The following is a 25,936-nucleotide window of genomic DNA, read 5'->3' as shown; positions in this document are numbered from 1 at the left end:
TATACATGACGGCAACCTGTTACCGAGGAACCTGAGAGGTTTAAAAGCCTCGCAAGCCAGGTAGGACTCGAACCTACAATCTTCTGATCCGAAGTCAGACGCGTTATCCATTACGCCACTGGCCCATAGAACATGCGCTTGAACTCCACCACAGAGAGCTCTACACTGCTATTAGTAGTACACTTCCCCATCTAAAGCTGATTGCAGCTGTCAATCATTTCGCAGCCACGCCCCCTCTTCATCTTCTCTCTGCCTTAAGCGTCTCCGCCACTCTCTCTTGACATTTCATGTCAGCATGTCAGAAGTCCGAGTGACGTTTTTAATGGCTGAGTGAGGGCACGATGCTGAAGCAGAGAGGCCACTTCAGCCAGAGAGACTTGTGCTAGGTGAGATCTGAAAAACAGACTCGCAACAGAAACAGACCAAAAAAGTATCGGTGAGATCAAAAGGCAAATGCAACATCCAGCAGAGGGCGTCTAAAGATTAGGGAACGGGCGACTGAAATCCATATGAGGCAAACTTTCCGGCTGTGTACTGCAGCTGGCCTCGTTGGCGTAGTTGGTAGCGCGTCAGTTTCATCGTCTGAAGGTCCTGAGTTTGATCCTCACACGGGGCAGGGCTGCTTCCTCTCTTGCTCTTTTCAAACACTTGCGGCAACTGTTCGCTCATAACCACGTCTGGAATGCGTGACCTTTACACGGGGGAGAAGCAACGCCGCATCCCTTTTCTAAAGAACATTCACATTCAGAAATAAGTCAAGAAATTTGCCATTACTTTAGCTTGCGCTGCTGTCAGCCTGCCCATGTTGCCAAAGAAAGATTCACTCGGCGTCAACATGACAGAACAGCGATCACTTGAAAACACTGTTCCACACTCCGTAAGCAAGAACTTCAGTGTTTGCAGTCACCCGATATGCCGATAGTCAAAGGAGCACAAAACACGAAGCGTCAAAGACAAGATGAGTTGATGGAAAGAGCGTTGAATTGATGAGCACAAAAGTTCAGCTCGTACAATAGGCAACGAAGGTCCCGGCGTCATCATCGCACTTGAAAGGACTGCCTTGCAGACTAAGGGCAGTGGGAGGTTGCTGTTTTGAGATGGAGGCATTGGGATGGTGGGCCGAGATCTATTCTTCTTAAGGAATTCTTCATCGTGAAAGATCGGTCCACAGGTCATCCAAAGAACTTACAAATTTTTGGGACTCAGGGAATCACGTGCTTCCGGAAGGGAGTGAAGTGCTCAAACACATGACATGCCCCCTTGATCTCACATGCACAATTCTGCTGCAACATGCACAGCTACCGTCCACACCAGGCAGTGGGGCTTCAGCAGAATTTGCAACGCCACCTGCAATTACATATCCAGCTGCACACATATACATGGCCCCTCTGTCCTTTTCAGGATCTCAAAAAAAAGCATAGCGTGGTTTTCCTGCAACCTGATTGACCGCATCTCCCTCAGAATGTGCCCCGTTGCATTCATTGGTGAAGCAGGACGGAGGCTAACGGGCATGCCAGAACAGTTAGGCTCAGCGATCTCTCCAAAATATTGTGGTTGTAGTGGAAGAAATATGGTTTAAATTGTACCTTGGTATTTCAAACTCTCTCTAGAATGTTATCCATTTCTATTTTATTTTGACAGGAACTGGCTAATGACACTGGATGAAAAGAGAAGAAAGAAAACACAACGTTTCGGCCGTGGAGCCTTCTTCAGGTGTGAGGGCTCCACGGCTGAAATGTTGTGTTTTCTTTCTTCTCTTTTAAGCATGGAATAGACCTATTACTTGTTCCTTTGCAGCCTACGCATGCTGACACAGCTCCCCACCTGAACTGCTAATGATGCCTGGTAGTTTGTGGTACTTGGGTATTGTCTTATGTTTGCTCAAACTGCATATGTGTGATTGCATATTTTTGGGAATTTTCATATGTCAATATTTAATTCACTGACATTCCTGTATGCTTGGAAGAAAGGTAGATTGGATTTGGCACAGGACGCCTGTCCATATTTGTTGATCATTGTTGGGCTGGAAAAACAATGATAAAAAGTGTATGAAAAAAGCTCTCTCCAATATTTCCCTTCTCTTCGCCATGGTTACACTGCCCGTTCTTTCCGTCTTTTGTCCTTCTACAAAGATTCCAGGGCTCTTTTTCCACCATAATATCAGAATTTGTTTTTTTCTCTTTTAAAGGCTGTAGGTGGGGTGTGATGGACTGTACCACTATCATAGAAGATTTTTTCAGGACACATCGCAGTTCCATAGTAGAATTTATCAATAGTAGAATTCCATAGGACATTATTTACCAACGTATTACCCAGTGTGAGACTCTGCCAGTAAACCTCAGAGCATTGAGTTCTCCACTGATAAAGATGGCTGTCTGAAGTCATGAAATCCACTGCTGGGATGCCTGAGAGACAGTAATTGAATCTTGGCTGGAATTAGGCTTTCTATTAGTGTTGATCTTTGGGAATTATGTGGTAAAAAGGGAAAACTCCTTTACTTTAGTCACTTTGAATGTTCAAATGTACAGAACCTGTAAAACTAAGCAATGAAAAAAATCCATCACCACTCTCATGATAGCATAACTCATAGTCTCTGCTGTTGTGTAACAATACACACTTTCAATTTTCTTATCGCCTGTCTCCAGAGAGAATGTTGTTAGTGCTGATGACCTTGAATTAGACCTTGTTGACTCTGTAAAACAATCTTCCTCTGCTTAGATTTTCACTCAGATTGATTTTGTTCTCAGATTATTCCTGGCAGGACTGAGTTTCTAGGAAATGAAAAGTGAAAGAAAAAGTACAGAAGATCAGCCCTTGAATATACAACATTGTGCAGTGAGATTGTTAAATGTATTAGCTGCTATCCTGTGCTAGAGCCTGTCGTGGTAAGCAGTGGATGACAGGATCTAGCACAGATACTAATGAAACACTGTTAATGAAAGATAAAGCACTTGAGTCTTATTTTAGTTTTCCATTTCCCTTTCATTTGTGATGTACTGTACAACAGGCCACAGAACATGCACAAAAACAGATATGCACACATTCACACCAGGCAATGACAGTCTGCCCAGTCAGAATCTGAGCTGAGGTATCAGAATTCTGAATTCCCTGAATTCTGTCATGGATCATCCACAATAAGGGCAATATTTGAACACGAGGATCCCCAGGAGAGAGCCTAGTAACATAAATCTTGGAGCAAAAGCAGATGATTAACTTCATAGTTTGTGTGGTTGAGCCAAAGTTGAGCATGAGGATATGTGAGTCACCATTCTTAGAAATGGATCCAACTTCAGACAGGCGTCAAAAGTAAGAGTATACAGTGCTGGGGCAATGACACTTCAATGATCAGAAGGATAACAAGAGTTTTAATGCATTGAAATTGATTTTCTGGTGATGCACACTGTCATGGAACTATTAATTTTTTAAGGATCACTTACTGACGTCAGACAGCTGCCAATTCTCCAGACTGGAAGGATGAACAGTTTATCCCCCTAGGTACCATATTTCCATATTTCGAAGCATTGGAATAATACATGTCATACAGCAACATAAAAACAGGAAGACAAGTATCACAGCCCCTATAATCGGTGTTAGTAACTTAAAAGAAAAACATTCCCCCTGGCCCAAACAGTGATTCTAACCAGGAGAGAAAAGCCGGTGTATCTTTTATGCCTCTCTCTTTATTCACCTTGTCTTTTAGTTCTTTCAAATGCTGAATAGCGAGCGTAAGATTTCCGTAATCATAGTCATTAGCTGGAATATATGTACAACAGGAGTCTCCTACTAAAGCATAGACTCCTCCAGATGCTGCATTTTGAAGGTCCAGCACGAACCTGTTCTGAAGTGCCATTAATCTAACTCCCCTTAATTCTTGTTTGATAGCGTCTAAGCCTTCTAACGTGATATTAATAAAAGAGTACATTTCATAAAAAGTCGCATGGGTGAGGCTGTAGAATGAGGCATTAAAGCACATATATAACAAGATGCATTAAATTTCTTTAACTTTACATTATGATTTATAAATTTATACCACAAATTACTCATATCCCCCTCATTATCAGTTTCATTCAGCCAGTTTGTATACAAAGAGGCTTCGTGTTTAGATTCTTCCTCTTTTGGGGTGGTGACAGGCTTCTACATAAAAAGGAAAAGGGCTGTGCACATCAGTCCCAAGCAGGTTATCCCCATCTGTCCTTGTGGAGACATCACTCCTGCGCTTTGCTCAGTTCGTTTGTGACCTTTTTACAGTGGGAAGCATGAATCCAGGGCACCATTTCTGTGACCTTCACAGCAGTGGCAGTGGTCAGCAGCACCTGGTACAGCCCCCTCCACCTGAGTGAACACCATTTCTTTTTCCTGAAGTCTTTCACCAGAATCCAGTCTCCTTATTCACTCATTAGTTCTTACAGCACAGGTAAATCCCTGTGGGCTGGAGCCCAGCATAATCTTAGGCTTTTTTGGTCAACATTGGTCAACAGATTGGTCAACAACTGGGTAATAACTCTTAGAAAAATCTACACATTGTTCCCCTGCCTCAGCTGTGACGTTTTGCAGAACAATTCTAGCTGAAGTTGTAAAATTTCTCTTTGTTCCGTTCCTGCAAAACATCTTATTATGAACAAACAAACCACAATAATCATTTGCATCTAGGGGAATCACTCCCAAGGGTAACCCCCCTTAAAGCTATATTGTTCTACCCATCAGGTTCTGCCACTAGATAAGAGAACCTTTCCCATGAAATCATTTTTTGACCTTGAATTAGACCTTGTTGACTCTGTAAAACAATCTTCCTCTGCTTAGATTTTCACTCAGATTGATTTTGTTCTCAGATTATTCCTGGCAGGACTGAGTTTCTAGGAAATGAAAAGTGAAAGAAAAAGTACAGAAGATCAGCCCTTGAATATACAACATTGTGCAGTGAGATTGTTAAATGTATTAGCTGCTATCCTGTGCTAGAGCCTGTCGTGGTAAGCAGTGGATGACAGGATCTAGCACAGATACTAATGAAACACTGTTAATGAAAGATAAAACACTTGAGTCTTATTTTAGTTTTCCATTTCCCTTTCATTTGTGATGTACTGTACAACAGGCCACAGAACATGCACAAAAACAGATATGCACACATTCACACCAGGCAATGACAGTCTGCCCAGTCAGAATCTGAGCTGAGGTATCAGAATTCTGAATTCCCTGAATTCTGTCATGGATCATCCACAATAAGGGCAATGTTTGAACACGAGGATCCCCAGGAGAGAGCCTAGTAACATAAATCTTGGAGCAAAAGCAGATGATTAACTTCATAGTTTGTGTGGTTGAGCCAAAGTTGAGCATGAGGATATGTGAGTCACCATTCTTAGAAATGGATCCAACTTCAGACAGGCGTCAAAAGTAAGAGTATACAGTGCTGGGGCAATGACACTTCAATGATCAGAAGGATAACAAGAGTTTTAATGCATTGAAATTGATTTTCTGGTGATGCACACTGTCATGGAACTATTAATTTTTTAAGGATCACTTACTGACGTCAGACAGCTGCCAATTCTCCAGACTGGAAGGATGAACAGTTTATCCCCCTAGGTACCATATTTCCATATTTCGAAGCATTGGAATAATACATGTCATACAGCAACATAAAAACAGGAAGACAAGTATCACAGCCCCTATAATCGGTGTTAGTAACTTAAAAGAAAAACATTCCCCCTGGCCCAAACAGTGATTCTAACCAGGAGAGAAAAGCCGGTGTATCTTTTATGCCTCTCTCTTTATTCACCTTGTCTTTTAGTTCTTTCAAATGCTGAATAGCGAGCGTAAGATTTCCGTAATCATAGTCATTAGCTGGAATATATGTACAACAGGAGTCTCCTACTAAAGCATAGACTCCTCCAGATGCTGCATTTTGAAGGTCCAGCACGAACCTGTTCTGAAGTGCCATTAATCTAACTCCCCTTAATTCTTGTTTGATAGCGTCTAAGCCTTCTAACGTGATATTAATAAAAGAGTACATTTCATAAAAAGTCGCATGGGTGAGGCTGTAGAATGAGGCATTAAAGCACATATATAACAAGATGCATTAAATTTCTTTAACTTTACAGTATGATTTATAAATTTATACCACAAATTACTCATATCCCCCTCATTATCAGTTTCATTCAGCCAGTTTGTATACAAAGAGGCTTCGTGTTTAGATTCTTCCTCTTTTGGGGTGGTGACAGGCTTCTACATAAAAAGGAAAAGGGCTGTGCACATCAGTCCCAAGCAGGTTATCCCCATCTGTCCTTGTGGAGACATCACTCCTGCGCTTTGCTCAGTTCGTTTGTGACCTTTTTACAGTGGGAAGCATGAATCCAGGGCACCATTTCTGTGACCTTCACAGCAGTGGCAGTGGTCAGCAGCACCTGGTACAGCCCCCTCCACCTGAGTGAACACCATTTCTTTTTCCTGAAGTCTTTCACCAGAATCCAGTCTCCTTATTCACTCATTAGTTCTTACAGCACAGGTAAATCCCTGTGGGCTGGAGCCCAGCATAATCTTAGGCTTTTTTGGTCAACATTGGTCAACAGATTGGTCAACAACTGGGTAATAACTCTTAGAAAAATCTACACATTGTTCCCCTGCCTCAGCTGTGACGTTTTGCAGAACAATTCTAGCTGAAGTTGTAAAATTTCTCTTTGTTCCGTTCCTGCAAAACATCTTATTATGAACAAACAAACCACAATAATCATTTGCATCTAGGGGAATCACTCCCAAGGGTAACCCCCCTTAAAGCTATATTGTTCTACCCATCAGGTTCTGCCACTAGATAAGAGAACCTTTCCCATGAAATCATTTTTTGACCTTCATGATCCCTTCAGGGCGTACAATTAGCACAGAAGCAGCAGCTTTAGTCCACATGTTTTTCAAACAGGATATTAACGATATGATCATAACGAATAATACCAGACCCACAAATATGTATTGAACCAGAGACCCTCTCAATGTTCCTAGCACAGACTGTAGCCATGCACCAATGCCCCAATCGTCTGGATTATAATTATGATATATATTTTTCTTCATCATAGTGCTTTGCTAAGTCCTAGCAACCTACAATACTACAATAGAGAATTAGCAAATTCAACAATCCATTCGTCCAGCTAAATTCGTCCCCCCAGGAAGTTTCATTGATTGGCCCGTGATGATATCAAACAGGCTGTTACACAGTTCTGTTTGATCCAGCCCGCATCCCATGGCGTTCCTTCAGTCTGATGTCTAGTCGATCTTTCAGAGATCTGTTCCTTCATTCCACTGTTCCAGCAGACTGAGGGTGATCTCAGTCCATCTCACTCCGAACAATGCAGCCACAGCCTGACACACCTTCCCTGTGAAGTGTGTTCCTTGATCATAATACAAGGGGCAGGGCAGTGCCCACCGAGGGCTTATCTCTGTTATCAAGTGTTTGGTAGACACAGAGGCAGTGGCAGCAACCCACCGGGAAAACAGATTATAAGAGCCCAGGTTTCCCTTTACAATTTTCAATTTCCCAGGTTTGAAAGGTTCCTCAGGAGCAGGCCTTTTGAGCTGTTGCACCCGCACCTGAACTGTAGTTGAGTTCCTTTGATAAACATTACATCCACATTAGATACCACATAAGTGGTTACTGCTTCAAACCCGGTTCTCACCCAGTTTTGGGTAACCGGCACACCATTTGACTCCCACCTGGGTGTCCAACAGAGTGCATTTGTCGGGCTATAAAGGGCATTAGGCTGTGAGGGCATGCAGGGCGTCTGGTGTGCTGTCAGCTCCACACCCCATCATCCTGCAGCCCCATAATCTTTTCTAACCATGTCCATTTCTCTGCTTCACAGAGGTCTCAGACTACTGTTCTACAAGTATTGCTCACCTGACAGTTGCATCTGCAAAGTTGTTCCCTCGAGTTACTGGAAACATTTCTTTATTATGTGATTTACACATTACCACAGCTACTTCAGTCAGTAGCTGCAAAGCTTCTAATAGTTCAGAGATAAACCCAGCATTCTTAACTGGAGTCCCTGCCGTGTTGAGAAAATCCCTATTCCTCCACCACCATCCAAAATTGTGGCATGCACCAAATGTATATATAGAGTCTATATACATATGCAGCCATTCAAAACAAGCGGGGTATGCTGCGGTATAACACGGTGGGAGTGTCCCAGTATACCGCATCATACCGGACGCAAATTAGATTATGTTAATAGTATCCGGAATCACCTTGTAAAATCGCCAGGTGGAGCTAATAAAGGTTAACCTCTCCTGTACAGCATTTGAGCTGTCACCAGAAAACGTCAGTTTTGAATCCTGATCACTGCTGAGGGACAATCTTTATTCAATTAAGAATTTAAGGTGTATACTCTTTAGACTTTTAAATTTAAACAGTGTATTACAGCATGTTAATCATTAAACATTAAAAAGGCGGTATATTTTATAAAAGCAAGATTGTTCTGTTGGACAAAAGTACACAACCTACCACCTTTATCATAAATATTTTAAATATGCAGGAATATTTTATGCATCAAAGTCTTTACTGAAGATATTACTAAGAGTATTAATAATGAATGACCTTGGACAAGCTGTAAGCTCAAAGTATTACCCTGGTCCACATTCTTTGTAACCGTCTTTGTAAACGAAAAGAGTTTATTTTTTCATTGACAAAAAGTAACACCACAGCATTTAGTTGATCCGATCACGCAAGCCCAGGCCGCCTTCAAGGCCTCTGCCCTGCCGGTCGTGGTTGGCAATACACCTGGCCTTACAAACGAGCCAGTGGGGCCCGTTCAGCTCCGGGCTCATCGCCTGCGGCTCACGGCTTGCGAGCGTGCCCAATCCGTGCGATAACTCGGAAAACACCCGGCCACACTGTGCCGGAAACGACGCACTCTGGGAAGCCGCTATGCAGGCAAGGTCCCAAGATCCCCACCGGCCGGACACTTCCCGCCCCCCAAAGAAAAGCACGCCAATCAGACGGCCGGAGACCGAGGACTCGCGGAGCAGACGACCACAATCACCATTACAAGAGCGATTGCGAACGTGCTTGGTTTCTCTCTTTGACCAACCCAGCTGCGACCCACCCGAAAGCAGAGAAGCACAAAAATTGCATGGAACTCATTCATGCTCCTCTCCACGGAAATCTTTAGTAAAAGGCGAAAGATTTGTACGAGATGAAGAGAAACCAGAGTGCGTGGCTGCACAGCTGCAGGAGCCCAGGCCGCCTTCAAGGCCTCTGCCCTGCCGGTCGTGGTTGGCAATACACCTGGCCTTACAAACGAGCCAATGGGGCCCGTTCAGCTCCGGGCTCATCGCCTGCGGCTCACGGCTTGCGAGCGTGCCCAATCCGTGCGATAACTCGGAAAACACCCGGCCACACTGTGCCGGAAACGACGCACTCTGGGAAGCCGCTATGCAGGCAAGGTCCCAAGATCCCCTGCGGCCGGACACTTCCCGCCCCCCAAAGAAAAGAACGCCAATCAGACGGCCGGAGACCGAGAACTCGCTGAGCAGACGGCCACAATCACCATTACAAGAGCGATTGCAAACGTGCTTGTTTTCTCTCTTTGACCAACCCAGCTGCGACCCACCCGAAGACAGAAAAGCACAAAAATTGCATGGAACTCATTCATGCGCCTCTCCACGGAAATCTTTAGTAAAAGGCGAAAGACTCGTACGAGATGAAGAGAAACCAGAGTGCGTGGCTGCACAGCTGCAGGAGCCCAGGCCGCCTTCAAAGCCTCTGCGCTGCCGGTCATGGTTGGCAATGCACCTGGCCTTACAAACTAGCCAGTGGGGCCCGTTCAGCTCCGGGCTCATCGCCTGCGGCTCTCAGCTTGCGGCCGTGCCCAATCCGTGCGATAAGTCGGAAAACACCCAGCCACACTGTGCCGGAAACGACGCACTCTGGGAAGCCGCTATGCAAAGCGAGGTCCCAAGATCCCCTGCGGCCGGACACTTCCCGCCCCCCAAAGAAAAGAGCGCCAATCAGACGGCCGGAGACCAAGGACTCGCGGAGCAGACGGCCACAATCACCATTACAAGAGCGATTGCGAACGTGCTTGTTTTCTCTCTTTGACCAGCCCAGCTGCCCGCCACCCGAAAGCAGGAAAGCACAAAAATTGCAGGGAACTCATTCATGCTCCTCTCCACGGAAATCTTTAGTAAAAGGCGAAAGATTTGTACGAGATGAAGAAAAACCAGAGTGCGTGGCTGCACAGCTGCAGGAGCCCAGGCCGCCTTCAAGGCCTCTGCCCTGCCGGTCGTGGTTGGCAATGCACCTGGCCTTACAAACGAGCCAGTGGGGCCTGTTCAGCTCCGGGCTCATCGCCTGCGGCTTACGGCTTGCGAGCGTGCCCAATCCGTGCGATAACTCGGAAAACACCCGGCCACACTGTGCCGGAAACGACGCACTCTGGGAAGCCGCTATGCAAAGTGAGGTCCCAAGATCCCCTGCGGCCGGACACTTCCCACCCCCCAAAGAAAAGAGCGCCAATCAGACGGCCAGAGACCGAGGACTCGCGGAGCAGACAGCCACAATCGCCATAACAAGAGCAATTGTGAATGTTTTTGTTTTCTCTCTTTGACCAGCCCAGCCGTACCCCACCCGAAAGCAGGGAAGCGCAAAAATTGCATAGAACTCATTCATGCTCCTCTCCACGGAAATCTTTAGTAAAAGGCAAAAGATTTGTACGAGATGAAGAGAAACCAGAGTGCGTGGCTGCAGAGCTGCAGGAGCCCAGGCCGCCTTCAAAGCCTCTGCGCTGCCGGTCGTGGTTGGCAATGCACCTGGCCTTACAAACTAGCCAGTGGGGCCCGTTCAGCTCCGGGCTCATCGCCTGCGGCTCTCAGCTTGCGGCCGTGCCCAATCCGTGCGATAACTCGGAAAACACCCGGCCACACTGTGCCGGAAACGACGCACTCTGGGAAGCCGCTATGCAAAGCGAGGTCCCAAGATCCCCTGCGGCCGGACACTTCCCGCCCCCCAAAGAAAAGAACGCCAATCAGACGGCCGGAGACCGAGAACTCGCGGAGCAGACGGCCACAATCACCATTACAAGAGCGATTGCGAACGTGCTTGTTTTCTCTCTTTGACCAACCCAGCTGCGACCCACCCGAAGGCAGGGAAGCACAAAAATTGCATGGAACTCATTCATGCTCCTCTCCACGGAAATCTTTAGTAAAAGGCGAAAGATTTGTACGAGATGAAAAGAAACCAGAGTGCATGGCTGATTAAGGCCATTTAAGGCCTTAATCTGGCAATTAAGGCCCACACCGATCCTGAGCCTCAGAACTCCGGGCGCAATTAAGGCCCAAACCAGTTCTGACCTTCAGAACTCCGGGCGCAATTAAGGCCCACACCAGTCCTGAACTTCACGGTAAGGGTCCAAAACCCGTTCAAAAACTCCACGCGCAATTAAGGCATAAACCAGCTTCGAACGCCTGTACACAATACCGCGGAACCCCTGCCAGACCAAATTCTGGGCTTACAGCAAACAACCCATTACATACACCGGTGTCTTCCCCGGGCCAGAGGAATTCAGAAACTCACGTTTACTCCGTCATCTCGGGCGATTCTCGCAGGGAGCAGAGATTTCCCAATCGGTCAGAGAGAGTCGGGACTTTTAAATAAAAGAGGAGTCCTTACCTCTTAGTTATGTGCGCGCTGACCATCTCTCCTGCCGATGGGAAGTTCTGCGCCTTCTGGAGCATCCGCCGACTACGCCAAATTTGTTGTAACAGAAGAAATAAGGTTCTTGATCCCGAGATGAAGTAAAACAGATGAGTTTATTGCATGCAAGGAACAATAAAGCCAAAGTCTTGTTTCCCGCAAGAAACAACAAAACCGAAGTATTGTTCCCCGTACTGTTACAAACTTTTGGGTTATATAGTGTTTTCTTCTCCGTTTCTGACGTCACTCGGTCTGATGGTAAAGAGGGGGGTTCATGGTATTTGGCCAGTTTACGATGTTCTGGACAAATGGTCAGTTTAACATTACACCCAGGGGGGTTCCTAGCTTGCATCTGCAATCCTTATCAGTTAACCCCCCTTTCCTGCCATAAACCCCAGTTTGTGACTTGAAAGTCTAAACCCCCTACAGAAAGGATTAAATTCAAACCCCCGTCTCCACATCTTTCTTCAGTATCTTAATAAAGTGAAGGAACTGCCCCTTCGCCAAGGCGGTGTGGGGCAGAATGGACAACATAATGCAACTCCTGGAAACGAATGCGGTGCTCAGCTACCAGTACATTCTGCTGGGGCTGGCACCTACCGGACTGGACAGGGGGACGCAGTTCCTGATGTGGCTGCTGCTGTCCCTCACAAAGAAAGGCCTGTGGGACGCGAGAAACAATCTCATCCGGCACAACAACAAGTGGGGAGCGAGGGAGCTGGAAGAGAGGATCCTGGCGGACCTCAGGAGGAGGATGAAGCGCGACGTTGCTAAATGGGGTTTCCCCACGGCAAAGGAGCACTGGAAAGGCCTATGGACCCTGTACAGGGATTAATGGTTTACAGCAAGCGGTAGGGTTTGGAGGGACTCTCATAATAGCGCAAATCCGCCCACCCTTGCAAGGATTGATAACGGACAATCACCGCCGTTCCGCCGATGTTTTAATTTTGTGGAGTGTTATCGTGTGAGACGTTTCCCTTTGAGATGTGTTTTTTTTCGGAATAAAGTATATTTTATAAGAAAAAAAAAAGATTGTACCATAAAGATTTCCATGGAGAGGACTATGGTTTCCTGCAGGACTATGCCGGTAGGAGGACCAGGTTCCACAACTTCAAGGGGCTGTGTCGAGGCGATCCACAGTACTGTCAGGACCAGCCCTGGCAGTTTTAGGATTCCCATTCTGGAACATAGATGAGGCACATGGTACAGTTCCACTATAATTTTGAATATATTTTCCTAGCAGGACCTACAGTACAGTACCTAACTACCTGCAGCTACAAAGGGGCACCCCCCTCTTTGATCGGGTTTGGATGTTTAACCCTATTCTGTGTTCTCCGGCGCCATTTGAGGTGGGCGATACAACCGGAGGTGGTTGCGATGCACCCACTTGTAGACCAGAGATTGCCTTCCCTTCTCAATCTGAATTCGATAAGCTACCGGTGATACCTTATCGACAATCTCGTGGGGTCCTGTCCAACTGGGTAAGAACTTCCGGGCCACCCCTGTGGGTTTGGCAAATTGGAAGTACAGGACCTTGTCTCCTACTTGGAGTTCCTGGTTAACTGCCTTTCGGTCATAGTATGCTTTCCTACCCTCTACACTCCTTCCCAGATTGTTCTGGGCAAAAGCAAAGGTTGCCTGCAGATGTGCTCGCAGGTCTGACACATACTGATGGGCCGTAGCAGCCCCCGTCGTGCTCAGGTCCTCCACCCCATAAAGACAGTGTAGGGGAAGAGTCATCTTCCGACCTGTCATCATCTCAAAAGGTGGGACCCCCGTAGAGCAATGGGGCTTACCTCGGATGGCCATCAGAACCAGGGGCAGCTTAATGTCTCAGTCCCTACTGCTGTTGGAGACAAACTTTTTGAGCATACTAACCACCGTTCGGTTTGCCCTTTCTGCCTGGCCCGAGGATTGAGGGTGGTAGGAGATATGCAACTGGGTCTTGACCCCAAGCATATTCCACAGGGTTGCCATTACTGTAGCTGTGAAATGGGTTCCCCGATCCGAGACCACGGTCAGGGGGAATCCCCATCGACTGAACACATGGTTCATCAACAGCACTGCAGTTGTCTCTGCCGTGTCGTTGGGTGCTGGGAGGCACTCAATCCATTTTGTGAATGCACACGTAACAGTGAGGAAATATTTGTTCCCTCTGGATGACCTCACCAGCGGCCCCACCCAATCCATTTGAAGATTGGACCAGGTGAATGTCATGCCCTTTTTCTGGAGTGGTGCACGGTGCAAGGGCCGTGATGGTTGGAACTGGCTACACGTCAGACACCCCTTTACATACGCGGCGATGTCTTGGCCCATGTGAGGCCAGAATGCCACCTGCTGGATAGTGTCGTATGTAGCCTTGATTCCCCGGTGACCCCCACAGGGTTCGTCATGAGCGTGTTGGATCATGACCCCCCGATGACAGTGGGGAACTACCCACTTTGGGACACCTTGTGCAACTGGTACACAAACCAACAACCCCTTTATAATTTTTAGGTTGTCTTTCACCTCTGCCAGCTCCTTCAGCTCCAGAGACTGGCTCAGCACCTGCTCCGAAAGAGGTTGACGCACTGGGTCAGCGATATGCTGATACATTTGCCCAATTGCTGGGTCCTGTTTCTGCATTTCCGCAAGATCGGTGTTAAAACCCTGTGACCCAAGCACTACAGATTGAGGGTCAGCTCCGACATCCTGTCTAGCCCTGCTTCGGGTGACCGCCTTGACCTCAGCCACGAATTCTGGGGGTAGCCATTCCTGCTGGAACTGCCAGGGTTCACCCTCTAAGGCGCCAGATTTGGCCAACCGGTCGGCCTCATCATTCCCGTCTTTGTCGGGTCCCTTCACCTGGGAGTGTCCCTTCACCTTCCTCCAGTAAACCATCATTCCAGCCTCGGTCGTGAGCTTGTCACTGGCCAGGAACAACTCTTTGTTCTTTACTTCCTTGCCCCGGGCATTTTTCATGCCGTTACCCTTCCAATACGGAACGTGAGACACGAAGCTATGTCGGGCGTAGTTCGAGTCACTACAGATGACAAACTGTTTAAGGCCATGTGTCAGGGCCTGCTGGAGGGTGATCAGCACCCCAGCTACTTCCGCATACTGACTAGTCTTTGGTCCTAGCTTATAGCGGGTCGGCCCACAGGGAGTATTGTCTTGCCAGACTACTCCTACCCCTGCTAGCACCTGCTGTTCGTGGCGAAAAGAGCAACCGTCAACATAGGCCATGGGTAAGCCCTGGCCCACGTTCTCATCGTAGTACCGATGATTGTTCGGTAGCTCAGCAGCGGGAATTGTTTCTGGAGCTTCCATGTCAGTGTCACAGCCGTGACACACTTGGCCCAAAGCCAGGCCCTGTCCCAGGTACATTTTCTTGCTCTGTGCATAACGTACCTCTATCTCATAGCCTTGTAGGGCCATCATTCATGCCACAATCCTGCTATTTGACACCCTGCCCGCTTTCAGTCTCTGGCTATGCAGGAATGTCACAGGTTGGTGGCAGGTTTCGATGATGATCTTTTGTCCCCCAACATAACTACGGAAGTGTTCTACCGACCAGACCGTAGACAACAGGGCCTTCTCGCAGTCCAAGAACTTTTGCTCCACTGGGCTCAGGGCTCGACTGGCATATGCCACCACCCTTCACTCTTGGTTATATTCCTGACTCAGAGCAGCCCCAAGGCAGTGCTCTGAGAACCCTGCTTCAAGGTAGAAGACCTTATTTTTGTCAGGGTAGGCCAAGCTCGGCGCACTACCGAGTCTGCGCTTCAGCTCCATCACAGCCTGTTCTGGGGAAGGCCCCCACTCAAAGGGCACGTCTTTCTGCAACAGCTTGTGGAGGGGCCTTGCTATTTCAGCGTAATCCTCAATGAACTGCTGGGAATAATTACATACTCCCAGAAAGCTGCGCAGTTCAGACAGGTTAGTGGGCGACTTCATATTCTGGATAGCTTGGACTCTGCTGGACTGTGGCTGTATGCCTTGGGCTCCAACCAACAGTCCCACGTACTCCACTTGGGTCCTACACCACTGTCCCTTAGCCAGGGACAGTTTGGCCCCTGCACAGGAGAGCTGGGTCAACACATGCCTGATCTCGGCCATGTGTTCTTCCCAGGTCTGACTCCTCATCAGAATATCGTCCACATAGACCAGGTTGCCCCTGGCGGCTGCATCACTCATGGCTTTGTGCAGAAATATGTTGAACTCCGCTGGGGAGTTGGAATACCCAAAGGGGCATCGATTCCAGGTGAACTGCCTGTTTCCAAAGGAAAAGGCCAGTTTGTACTGGTCTGTTGGTTCTACCTTAAGGGTCCAGAACCCATTGGCCACATCCACTGTGGTGAAATATTTCGCTGTTGTCACCTTGGCTAACTCCTGATCTAGGTAGATCATTGGCCATCGTGACAAAGGAACCTGTTTATTCAGCTGCCGGTAGTCAATGGTCAGACGCCATTTACCATTGGGTTTCAGCACCGGCCACAGTGGGGAGTTATAAGTGGAGTTACACTCCCTTATGATCTGACGCTCTAGTAGAGCATCCAACGTCTGCTTTATGGACTCGTATGCCGTGAGGGGAATGCGATACTGCCTGACATAGGTTGGGCGGGCGCCAGGGGCCGTTGGAATGCGCACTGTGTTCAAATCCGTCACCCCGCAGTCATAGGCGTCCCGTGCAAACACTTCCCGGAAATCCTGGAAATTCTGACGCAGCTGCTGACGCTGGCTTTCCGTTTCCAGGGCATCTGCCTTGCCAACCTGTTCCTGTACCTGCTCTAGGAACCCCGCTTTTGACGGCATGGCGGTATCCCGGGTCGTACTCTCGGCTGAGTGGTCCATCGGAACACCTGCGTGTACTGTGTACACAACCATCTCATCCTTATCGCTAAGGTCCACCCTGCACACCTCCTGGTTGCAGAATCCCTCTATTGGCATAATTGCAATCATCCGCCGGGGGTAGGTGTAGTACACCTGCTCGGTTCCCCCCTCCCTGGCCAAGGGACCAGGGAGCTGCCCCAGTACTGGGATGGCTAGTTCGAAATCATAGAAACCATTGTCAATTACCAGTCCCATGTCAGTGCGAGCAGGGATTTTGACATCTTGTTTTGCTATGTTCTGCACCAACAGGCAGGTGGCTCGGCCATTCCGTTCCAGTCTGGGGGTACAACAGACTGCTAGGTTCAGTCTGATAAACTGAGCTGATGGTTGGAAGAAAACCATCTCAGCGTCCATTCTCTGTCCCTTCTTTAGGACAAGGCGTACTGGAAACCCTGCTGTTGACGCAGGAACGATCAGGTCCGATTCGTTTACTACCTGGCAGGCCTGAGGAATCGTCTGACCTGACCGAATGTTCTCGGGGTCACCGCTTAGAGAGTGGGCATCTGGGTCCACCCGTGTCCACAGCACACTGTTTACTGTGTCCAGCTGGGCGCCCAGTCGAACCAATAGGTACTTCCAATAGGAAGTAGTGAGCAAACTTCCTTTTTCCGATGGAGATGGAAGCTACACAGCTTCCTTTGCTCCAAATGGACCTATGAGATGGGGGTGCCCACCACAGAACCTGTGACTGCGTCACCAGGGTCACTTGACAGCTTGGCGACAGGTCCTCGAACAGACCTTCACTGATTATGGACTTCTCAGAGCTGAGGCTAAGAATTACATCATCAACCTGCACTTCTGCCACCTGGACCCCCTCCCACCACCATGGGGTGGTATTCCTGGACCCCCTGAGGTACCAGGGTGCACAGAAAGGACTCCCATTCATTACCGGACAGGGAGATCCACTCTTCTTCAGGGATGAAAAGGGGGTGTGCTTTACCTGGCGGGTCAAGCAGCTGCTTGGAGCACTGCTCCTGTAGTTGGGAGACCGTGGGAGTGCTGGCCTGGGCAGGACTTCCCTGTAGTTTTGGAAAGCAAGAAGAGACATTTATTCTCGTCCAGAGGAACCAGGAGGAACCTCCAACTCAGCTATAGTGTTCAGTGGGCACTGTGTGATCACAGCATAACCACTGAATCCCCCTTTTTGCTGTGCAACAGGCTTAGGGTTTTTGACCTGAGCCCACAATTTTCCACGCTGGCAGTCCACCAGAGGCTCCAGCCTGTCAAACAGGTCTTGGCCAATGAGTAGTGGCTCTGTTTTAAACCTAGAGATGTAAACAGGATGCACCACGTTCATTGGCCCGAACCTAAGTGCCACCCACACTCGGTGTGTGATCCTGGCATGATCCTGGGTATAGCTGGAAATATCTATCTTACACGGTTCTACCTTAAGTCTGATGCCTTTTCCTTTCGCTACTCGTTTGAGCTCGCTGAGTAGATCGGCTGACATCAAACTAATTTCAGCCCCAGTGTCAATCAGTGCTTCTCTATCTAAGACGTTTTCAAGAGAAACCTTGATATAAATACGCCTTGCTTTGCCTTTCTGGCTGAGATTCCCTAAGAATTGTTGGAAGCCTGCCTTTTCTTTGACTTCAGGGGCGGGGTCAGCGCCCAACTCAGAGTCACAGCCTTCTTCCAGGCAGGAACCCTCCCACCCAATCAGATAGACTGAGGGAGGGGCTTGGGACGGATCCCCGCCTCCTCCAGTGAGAAGGGGCGTGGTCCCCCTAAGCTCATTCACACTTCCGGCATTCGGTGCGGAAGGTTTACCCTGTCCTGATCTCTCAGGCAGGGCTTGTTCAAGCCTGGCCAGGCGGGCTGCAGTCGACTCCCTTCGTCCAGTCTTATGATAGACTCTGCCTGAGCCCTTGCCTTCCCCGTAGCGCTCACGGCGGCTCTGACGCTTAGTGCGGTCCTGCCTGCCTATTTTGCGCCGGGGCTTAGCGAGCTCAGGAACCTCAGCTGCCTCGAGCTGAGGTGAGTCGTCAACCCTGCTGGCTTTAGTGGCGAACACGGCCGTTTTAGCAGGTTTTCGCTCTGAGGAAGCAGAGACTTCAGCTCCCCAGGCTTTTTGAGCCAACCTTCTAATGTCAGCCATTTTCATCGCTTTTGCATCAGTGTGCATCACAATCATTTTCCTGACTGAGGGATGCAGATTAGCAATGAATAAACCTTTGAAATTCACATTCTCTTCGCAACCCTCTTCATTCCGCCCTGCAAAATAAGTGCGCCTAAGCCTCTGATAATAGTCACGAGGGGCTTCAGCTTTTTCGTGCTTAATATGGTGCACAGCGGCCACGGCAGCTATGGGATCGATAAAAGCCGAAAATTCTCCGATCATTGCCTGACACAGCTCCTCAAAGCTATTACAGACCTCCGGTCCTTGTCTAGACATCCACGCAGGGCAGTCGTTGCTCCGAGGGGATCTACCAGCAGTCCGGCTGGCTGGTAGAAAGTCTCTATGCACAGAGTGGGACCGCGAGTCCTCACAAGTCACTCTTGTGCCTGGGAAGAAGCTGGTTCGTTCCCGGTCCAGCACTGCTTCTGAATAAGCTATTCAGGTTGTCTATGAGGGTCCAGCTGTAGGGTCCAACTGTCCAACACAAACACAATCTGTAGCGTTTAGCGTGACATAGTCTTGCAGGCATCGTGCTGTCTCACTGCAATACTATACCGCTGGAGGAAACAGTCCATCTGGCCATGAAACTCATTTGAACGTCTAGCTACAGCAACTAACAATATCATGATTTATTCAGGATTTGTGGAATCAGCACGTCCCGGAGACAGCTTCCGAAATCGTGAGCATTCTCTGGTGGTGTCCTGCAGAGCTTTTGCGGGTGTGTGTTGGTGGTATAGTGGTGAGCATAGCTGCCTTCCAAGCAGTTGACCTGGGTTCGATTCCCGGCCAACGCAGTGGCGATTGGTTTTAAATGCTGTCATGAGCCTTGGATTGTGAATAGCAAAGCGAATCCTTTTGAAAGAGCCAAAGCACTGCAAAACGGAATTGAAGGAGAATCTTAAAGGGGATTCTGAGCGGTGTCTGCATACACGCAGTCCGATACGGGTGCTGAAAGCTTGAGCTACTCTCAATGTCATGCTGCCTTTCCCCGGAGTAAATCTGTTACATTGAAAGAATGCTTCTGGCAGGTTCAAAAAGGGACCCTTGTTAATTGGAGAAATCAATGATTTCGAATGAATTCTGTATGCGTTAAAAGACAGCTATACACAGAAAACATGCAGGACACTGCTCATGATGTCTCAGTGCGTTTTTCCAAGCCATCTGACAAAGCCCGCCCACTGAAAACTGCAGCAGATCGTGTAAAGACGTTCAACTTTGTAACTACTGCACGCACAGGAAGCAGAATAAATTCCTCTTTTCAAACTGTCAAAGGTTTGCTTTGTGAACGCTGCAGGACATCGTACAATCTCTTTTGAACGGGGACAAACCATTTCTTATAGGGCGCAGTAAGTACAGACGTTTAAAAAGCTCCACTCATGCCGACGATGCAGCATGAAGAAGCGCAACCTAACTTTTGACAGACAAAAGCCGGGCGCCGCTACGAGCAATATGAAATCAAACTGACAGCACACGGCGTTTCGCGCTAACTCAAAAGTGATCTCGACAGACGCTGTTCTCTGCATAACGCTGAAAGAGCTAAAGAGCGTTTCTGTTGATACGTAACAAGCTCGTTTCTTTCTACCATGATGTCACCATGACCAAATCTGTCTTTAAACACCTTGCTCAGTCTCTGACGAGACCGTCAAAAATTGCTTTCGCCGATTGTATTGCAAACCGGCGGAAGCGGGGTATTGGGAAAAGTTTTCAACTAGCAATAATCGCGCCTCGGCTAAACCTCACAGGCTACGATACTGCCACTGCGCAAAGCTGACGGTTGCCAGGCAACCGCGGGGATCCTATGGAAATCGTTATCGATCGTCTCATGGCATGTCGTTGCGGTAACGCTTCATATTTGTCGTCTTCTTCTTCTTCTAGCTTGAGGTTTTGAAGAATTTCATGACAGACAAGGGCTCCGTTGGGAACAAAGGGCGTTGTGAGAAAACCGTTGCTTATTTTCAGCAGCAGAAATACAACCCTTTAAATACAAGATGACAGAACAATGACGAAGGGCGTGCCGGGAGGAACTCATGCACTACAGAGGAAAGGGGGCGGGCACGTACAGTTCACATTCAAGCCACAAGTACTCTTCTCGGATGTTACACAAACAAATCCTAACGTCTTGAAAGCATTGCAGCATGTTTGTGTCCCACTTCCCGTGGCTGCAGGACGACTGACACGAACGGACAAACACAATCTGTGGCGTTTAGCGTGACATAGTCTTGCAGGCATCGTGCTGTCTCACTGCAATACTATACCGCTGGAGGAAACAGTCCATCTGGCCATGAAACTCATTTAAACGTCTAGCTACAGCAACTAACAATATCATGATTTATTCAGGATGTGTGGAATCAGCACGTCCCGGAGACAGCTTCCGAAATCGTGAGCATTCTCTGGTGGTGTCCTGCAGGGCTTTTGCAGGTGTGTGTTGGTGGTATAGTGGTGAGCATAGCTGCCTTCCAAGCAGTTGACCTGGGTTCGATTCCTGGCCAACGCAGTGGCGATTGGTTCCAAATGTTGTCATGAGCCTTGGATTGTGACTAGCAAAGCGAAGCCTTTTGAAAGAGCTAAAGCACTGCAAAACGTAATTGAAGGAGAATCTTACAGGAGATTCTGAGCGGTGTCTGCATACACGCAGTCCGATACGGGAGCTGAAAGCTTGAGCTACTCTCAATGTCATGCTGCCTTTCCCCGGAGTAAATCTGTTACATTGAAAGAATGCTTCTGGCAGGTTCAAAAAGGGACCCTTGTTAATTGGAGAAATCAATGATTTCGAATGAATTCTGTATGCGTTAAAAGACAGCTATACACAGAAAACATGCAGGACACTGCTCATGATGTTTCCCGAGCCGAAACACAGTGCGTTTTTCCAAGCCATCTGACAAAGATTGCCCACTGAAAACTGCAGCAGTTGGACATGAAAAGTGCACGATAAATGCCATTTCTCATCATTTCTCTTGGCATCAGTTCTGCTATCAAATGGGACGGAGGCAACGGGCTCAGAGAGCAGGTTAAGTGCACACCGAACGCAGATGTGTCCAAGTGTCTGTAAAAGCGCGGTGCTCCGCTGGCGCTGTTCCCTAGTGGCTTAAAGTGCCTGCCTAGTAAGCAGGCGATCCTGGGTCTGAATACCAGCGGTGCCTCTCTCCGTGTCTTGTTGTGCCGAATGTCTCATTTCAGACAAACATGTACAGCTTGGTTCAGTTTAATGCAAGAATTCATTTCCTTTCTGGAATAACTTGTTTTTGAAGAAATCCATACAGCTTGTGAAAGATGAAATCCATTTCTTGGTTGTCAGTGGAAAAAGATTGCCGGCTGCAAGAAGCGCAAGTGATTGTTTTCTTTGACCAGAAACCTGCAAATGTAGGGAGCACAAGCAGCAGTCAGTCTCTGTGGCGCAATTGGTTAGCGCGTTCGGCTGTTAACCGAAAGGTTGGTGGTTCAAGCCCACCCAGGGACGCGTGTCTCAGTTTTTCCAATGTAAACATCATAACCGCTAAAGATGATGGCGCAGAAGGCTCCACAGTCGAAACGTTGTGCTTCTTTTCTTATTTTTTCAGCATGGAGTAAACCTTTGCTTGATCCTTTGCAGCCTACGCATGCTGACACAGCTACCTTTCTCTTAACGCGCCTCAATCATTATTCACCAAAACCATCAGCAGAATGTGTCGCCTTTGTGGTGATGTCACTCCTCTGCTTCACAAATGTCCTTAGTGACGGACCATTTCTTTCTGCCATTTTTCCGGAGCGGTTATTGATTGCTCCATCATTTCCCTCATACTTTCCATCCCTAGATTGAAAAAAAAACAGAAACAGGCTGACAGGACGACAATCAAATTGCAAAAACTCATCAAAGCACTCAATAGAGTATTTGAATCCACAAGTAGCTATGAGCAACTTTGTCCTGGCTTGCATGAAAGTCGGAAAATGTCAAAAAGAAAAAGATGGTGGCTTTTTCATATTTGTTCTTTCATTTTTAGTTTGTTGGCTCTTCTGTCCATTGTCCTCCTGCCTGGCTCTTGACCTGTGACTGTCTGAACGCACACATTAGACTTTCAGGCAGGGGATTTGTCCTGAGCCTCTGTGAAAGACCCACCCACCCCCATAAATAACTGCTCTAGAAACACATGAATGCAAAACTAAACCACAGCTTAAAGAGGAGCTCCAACTCAGTGCCATACTAATGTAAACGAAGTAATACTAAGACATGTTCTTATGGATTTGTCTTACCTTGAGATATGTAATTGGATTTCAGGATTAACTTCCTCATTCAATGTAGTGGTGATTCTTTGCCTGGTCAGTACCTGGGTGGGAGACCTCCAGCGAACAATTAAGCTTGCTGCTGGAAGTGGTGTTAAGAGACTCTTAGGATCTTCCAGAGGTCTCTGTCCAATAGCACTAGTTGCCTTAGAGCTGGCTCAAACATTGCTCAAGAGTCTACCTTTCACAGATGCGCAAAGATGAATGATGGGGGTGCACGCTTCAAGGAGCCTTCCAACTGTAGGGACCGATTAGAGACGATCCGTAGCATGTGTTCGTTTCCATATACGCCCCGTGTCTCAACGGTAGGACAGAGTCAAATACTGCCTCAACACGTAACAGCGTTATATTAAACCGCAGGACTTGAGGGCTGTTTTGTTTGAATGTTCAAGGCATTGGTAAGAACGTAGGTCAAGGGCCATTGGTGCATCTCCTGTAACTGGAGCAAAAATGCTATTCAAAGTGCAGTGACTAAAATCGTCGTCCACATGTCTCCGTTGTTGATTGCTTTCTGTCAAAGAACGTTCTGTTTTCATGTCCGAACGGGGAGACTTTATCATTCCAACTTGAAGCCACCCTTAAGTCCTCTGAGGTGTGTGTGTGTGTGCTTGCACGTATGGCGTAAAAGGTTTCTTAAACGGAGAGCGAACTTGAAAAAAGTTGCCTCCGCTGCCGCCGCCGCCTCGCACTCCCTGTTCGATTGTAGCAAAAAGGCAGCGACCGCAGCGCTCGCTGTAGTCGTGGCCGAGTGGTTAAGGTGACGGACTTGAAATCCGTTGCGGTCTCCCCGCGCAGGTTCAAATCCTGCCGACTACGGCGTCCTTTGCATTTGGTTGCGTGCGTGCGTGTAAAAGGACCAGCGCCATTTCGTTTTCGCTGGGACCTTTAACACTCTAAATCGCCTGGACCCGCAGCCTGTGAAATCGATTCTTCAGCACCCACGAAGGACGCTTTGCCGCTGGACACAGAAACCGATGCTTTTCTGCAACGAGCTTTCCAGCTGAATTTTCTCGGCAGCTCCGTACTGAACCTGTTCTCCATTGCAACATAGCGGAGGCTCGTCACGTCTATAGCAAGGCTGTGTAGGACCGCATACGCCACAGTGACTTGTACACAGACCACATGAAAGGCAAGCAAAATACACTTTTAAAATTCCAAAGACTCACAAGGTCAGAGGAACAGCGATGACCTGAACAGATCTGTTCCAGAAGTCTAGGTTGACCTTTTTAGAGCTGTAATTGCATTTTTGTTTAATAGAAGATCAAATCTACTCGCATGTACCAGCACCTTACAGTTTATTGATGTTAATTCTGTTTAAGTAATAAGATTGCTAACGATGTTGGACTTTAGCCGGTGTTTTTTAGAACAAATTGCTTACACTTCTGTAAGGAATACGCAGTACGTGCCTTTGTCAGTCATTGCTCACCATACCTGTAACTTTCTTATCTAACTCACTTCCTCAAATGGTGAAGGTCCACAAACATAAATGAAAAAAAAAACCCTTGTTGTAGATGAGGTGCACAAAAAAGCAGCCCCTGATAGTGTATAACACATTTGTACTATTGCAGAGACACATGTAACATATATATATACTGTATATATATATGAAACAGAAATAGAAACAGAAACAGGAATCGCTTACTCACCTGGAGAATCTCTGTAGGAATATCTAGCATTTATCAATGGAAATAAAAGCTGCTTTAATACAGTGCATGTTCAAACTCAAACCCTCAGCTGCTGTTCTTGTTTGTTTTGGGACAAATTGCAACTGAGCATCGCATGAGCCCTTACGTACCCTTATCTGTTAGGGAATTTCAAGGGAGGAGTTAGGTCAGAATGGGTAGGCTGCAAAACAACAAGTAAAGATTTATTCCAAGATGAAACATTGTGGCGGTTTTCTTATCTTTTCAGCATGGACTAAACTTTTACGTGTTCCTTAAATGCTATATGTGTATATATTAGCACCAATGTTGTTCTTAAAAACTAACATGAAATTGTCAGGGACATTCAGCTATATACAAAGACGAGACAGACAAAGTAATAATTCTGTATTAACGTGTCCTACATATTGACGCAATGATCGAACTAACTGACATGTTCTGATTCAGATCCCCTGCAGTTCATGCCAATTAGAACAATAGCAATGCTGAGTCCTCCCCACCCTACCGAGCACAAATTCAGCTGCTCTCCAGTTCTGTTCTGCATGTTTTTTCATTGCAATTGAGCTCGGAGCTGGAGATGATCTCCATACAGTTCTGTGTTCACTAGCCCGCACTTGCATGCTAATTTACGGGTTGTGGCAAATGCTTTTCTATAGTTCATATACATGACGGCAACCTGTTACCGAGGAACCTGAGAGGTTTAAAAGCCTCACGAGCCAGGCAGGACTCGAACCCACAATCTTCTGATCCGAAGTCAGACGCGTTATCCATTACGCCACTGGCCCATAGAACATGCGCTTGCACTCCACCACAGAGAGCTCTACACTGCTACTAGTAGTACACTTCCCCATCTAAATTTTCACAGCAAGAAACTTGTGTTTCCTACTATTTTTATCAGGTTTAAAATATCATCTCCTTAAAACAGAAAAAGTGTTGATGTGTCGTGCTGAAATTCCGATTGATTTTGAATTCAAAGAAAAAAGGTTTTCTTCCAAAACACCATGAAATTGTCACATCTTGCAGACAATAGGTGTATTCCATGTTGAAAAGAGAAGAAAGAAAACCATGGAGCCTTTTACAGGTGTGAGGCTTCTTCAGGTGTGAGAAGAACTCACAGTCGAAACGCTGTGTTTCCGTTCTTCTCTTTTCAGCATGCAATAAACCTATTGCTTGTTCCTTTGCAGCCGAGGCATGCTGACGTAGCTACCCAGCTGAACATCTTGCAGACTCTACAATACTTCTCTCCTGTAGAAGTAAAGCAGGGCTTGCTGGGTGAGCTTTTGCTCCGGTAAATTAGGTCACGTGTCATGTTAAATCACTTCTTCTAAACACAACATTTAGTGGTGCTAGCTTTCCCCA

The 25,936-nt window shown here is 47.4% G+C and overlaps 12 non-coding genes across 12 annotated transcripts; 4 read left to right on the top strand and 8 right to left on the bottom strand.

The window, feature by feature from the left end:
• Positions 1 to 52: 52 nt before the first annotated feature.
• trnar-ucg (transfer RNA arginine (anticodon UCG)) lies at positions 53 to 125 on the bottom strand. The gene has a single exon. It is a non-coding gene; the product is annotated as a tRNA-Arg (tRNA).
• Positions 126 to 9,074: 8,949 nt separating this feature from the next.
• LOC138230911 (U5 spliceosomal RNA) lies at positions 9,075 to 9,190 on the bottom strand. Its single transcript, XR_011186499.1, has one exon. It is a non-coding gene; the product is annotated as a U5 spliceosomal RNA (small nuclear RNA).
• A 393-nt stretch (positions 9,191 to 9,583) lies between these two features.
• Positions 9,584 to 9,697, bottom strand: LOC138230961 (U5 spliceosomal RNA). Its single transcript, XR_011186549.1, has one exon. It is a non-coding gene; the product is annotated as a U5 spliceosomal RNA (small nuclear RNA).
• A 393-nt stretch (positions 9,698 to 10,090) lies between these two features.
• On the bottom strand, positions 10,091 to 10,205 carry LOC138230935 (U5 spliceosomal RNA). Its single transcript, XR_011186523.1, has one exon. It is a non-coding gene; the product is annotated as a U5 spliceosomal RNA (small nuclear RNA).
• Positions 10,206 to 10,596: 391 nt separating this feature from the next.
• LOC138230896 (U5 spliceosomal RNA) lies at positions 10,597 to 10,713 on the bottom strand. Its single transcript, XR_011186484.1, has one exon. It is a non-coding gene; the product is annotated as a U5 spliceosomal RNA (small nuclear RNA).
• A 394-nt stretch (positions 10,714 to 11,107) lies between these two features.
• LOC138230939 (U5 spliceosomal RNA) lies at positions 11,108 to 11,221 on the bottom strand. Its single transcript, XR_011186527.1, has one exon. It is a non-coding gene; the product is annotated as a U5 spliceosomal RNA (small nuclear RNA).
• Positions 11,222 to 19,381: 8,160 nt separating this feature from the next.
• Positions 19,382 to 19,453, top strand: trnag-ucc (transfer RNA glycine (anticodon UCC)). Its single transcript has one exon. It is a non-coding gene; the product is annotated as a tRNA-Gly (tRNA).
• Positions 19,454 to 20,286: 833 nt separating this feature from the next.
• On the bottom strand, positions 20,287 to 20,428 carry LOC138230836 (U4 spliceosomal RNA). The gene has a single exon (XR_011186430.1). It is a non-coding gene; the product is annotated as a U4 spliceosomal RNA (small nuclear RNA).
• Positions 20,429 to 21,081: 653 nt separating this feature from the next.
• On the top strand, positions 21,082 to 21,153 carry trnag-ucc (transfer RNA glycine (anticodon UCC)). Its single transcript has one exon. It is a non-coding gene; the product is annotated as a tRNA-Gly (tRNA).
• Positions 21,154 to 22,042: 889 nt separating this feature from the next.
• trnan-guu (transfer RNA asparagine (anticodon GUU)) lies at positions 22,043 to 22,116 on the top strand. The gene has a single exon. It is a non-coding gene; the product is annotated as a tRNA-Asn (tRNA).
• Positions 22,117 to 23,650: 1,534 nt separating this feature from the next.
• Positions 23,651 to 23,732, top strand: trnas-uga (transfer RNA serine (anticodon UGA)). Its single transcript has one exon. It is a non-coding gene; the product is annotated as a tRNA-Ser (tRNA).
• A 1,557-nt stretch (positions 23,733 to 25,289) lies between these two features.
• Positions 25,290 to 25,362, bottom strand: trnar-ucg (transfer RNA arginine (anticodon UCG)). The gene has a single exon. It is a non-coding gene; the product is annotated as a tRNA-Arg (tRNA).
• Positions 25,363 to 25,936: the final 574 nt, after the last annotated feature.

This window comes from Lepisosteus oculatus, unplaced genomic scaffold, assembly GCF_040954835.1.
Source record: "Lepisosteus oculatus isolate fLepOcu1 unplaced genomic scaffold, fLepOcu1.hap2 HAP2_SCAFFOLD_52, whole genome shotgun sequence".
Lineage (NCBI taxonomy): Eukaryota > Metazoa > Chordata > Actinopteri > Semionotiformes > Lepisosteidae > Lepisosteus > Lepisosteus oculatus.
Note: the sequence above shows the minus strand (reverse complement) of the source record. Positions and strands in the feature narration are given on the sequence as shown.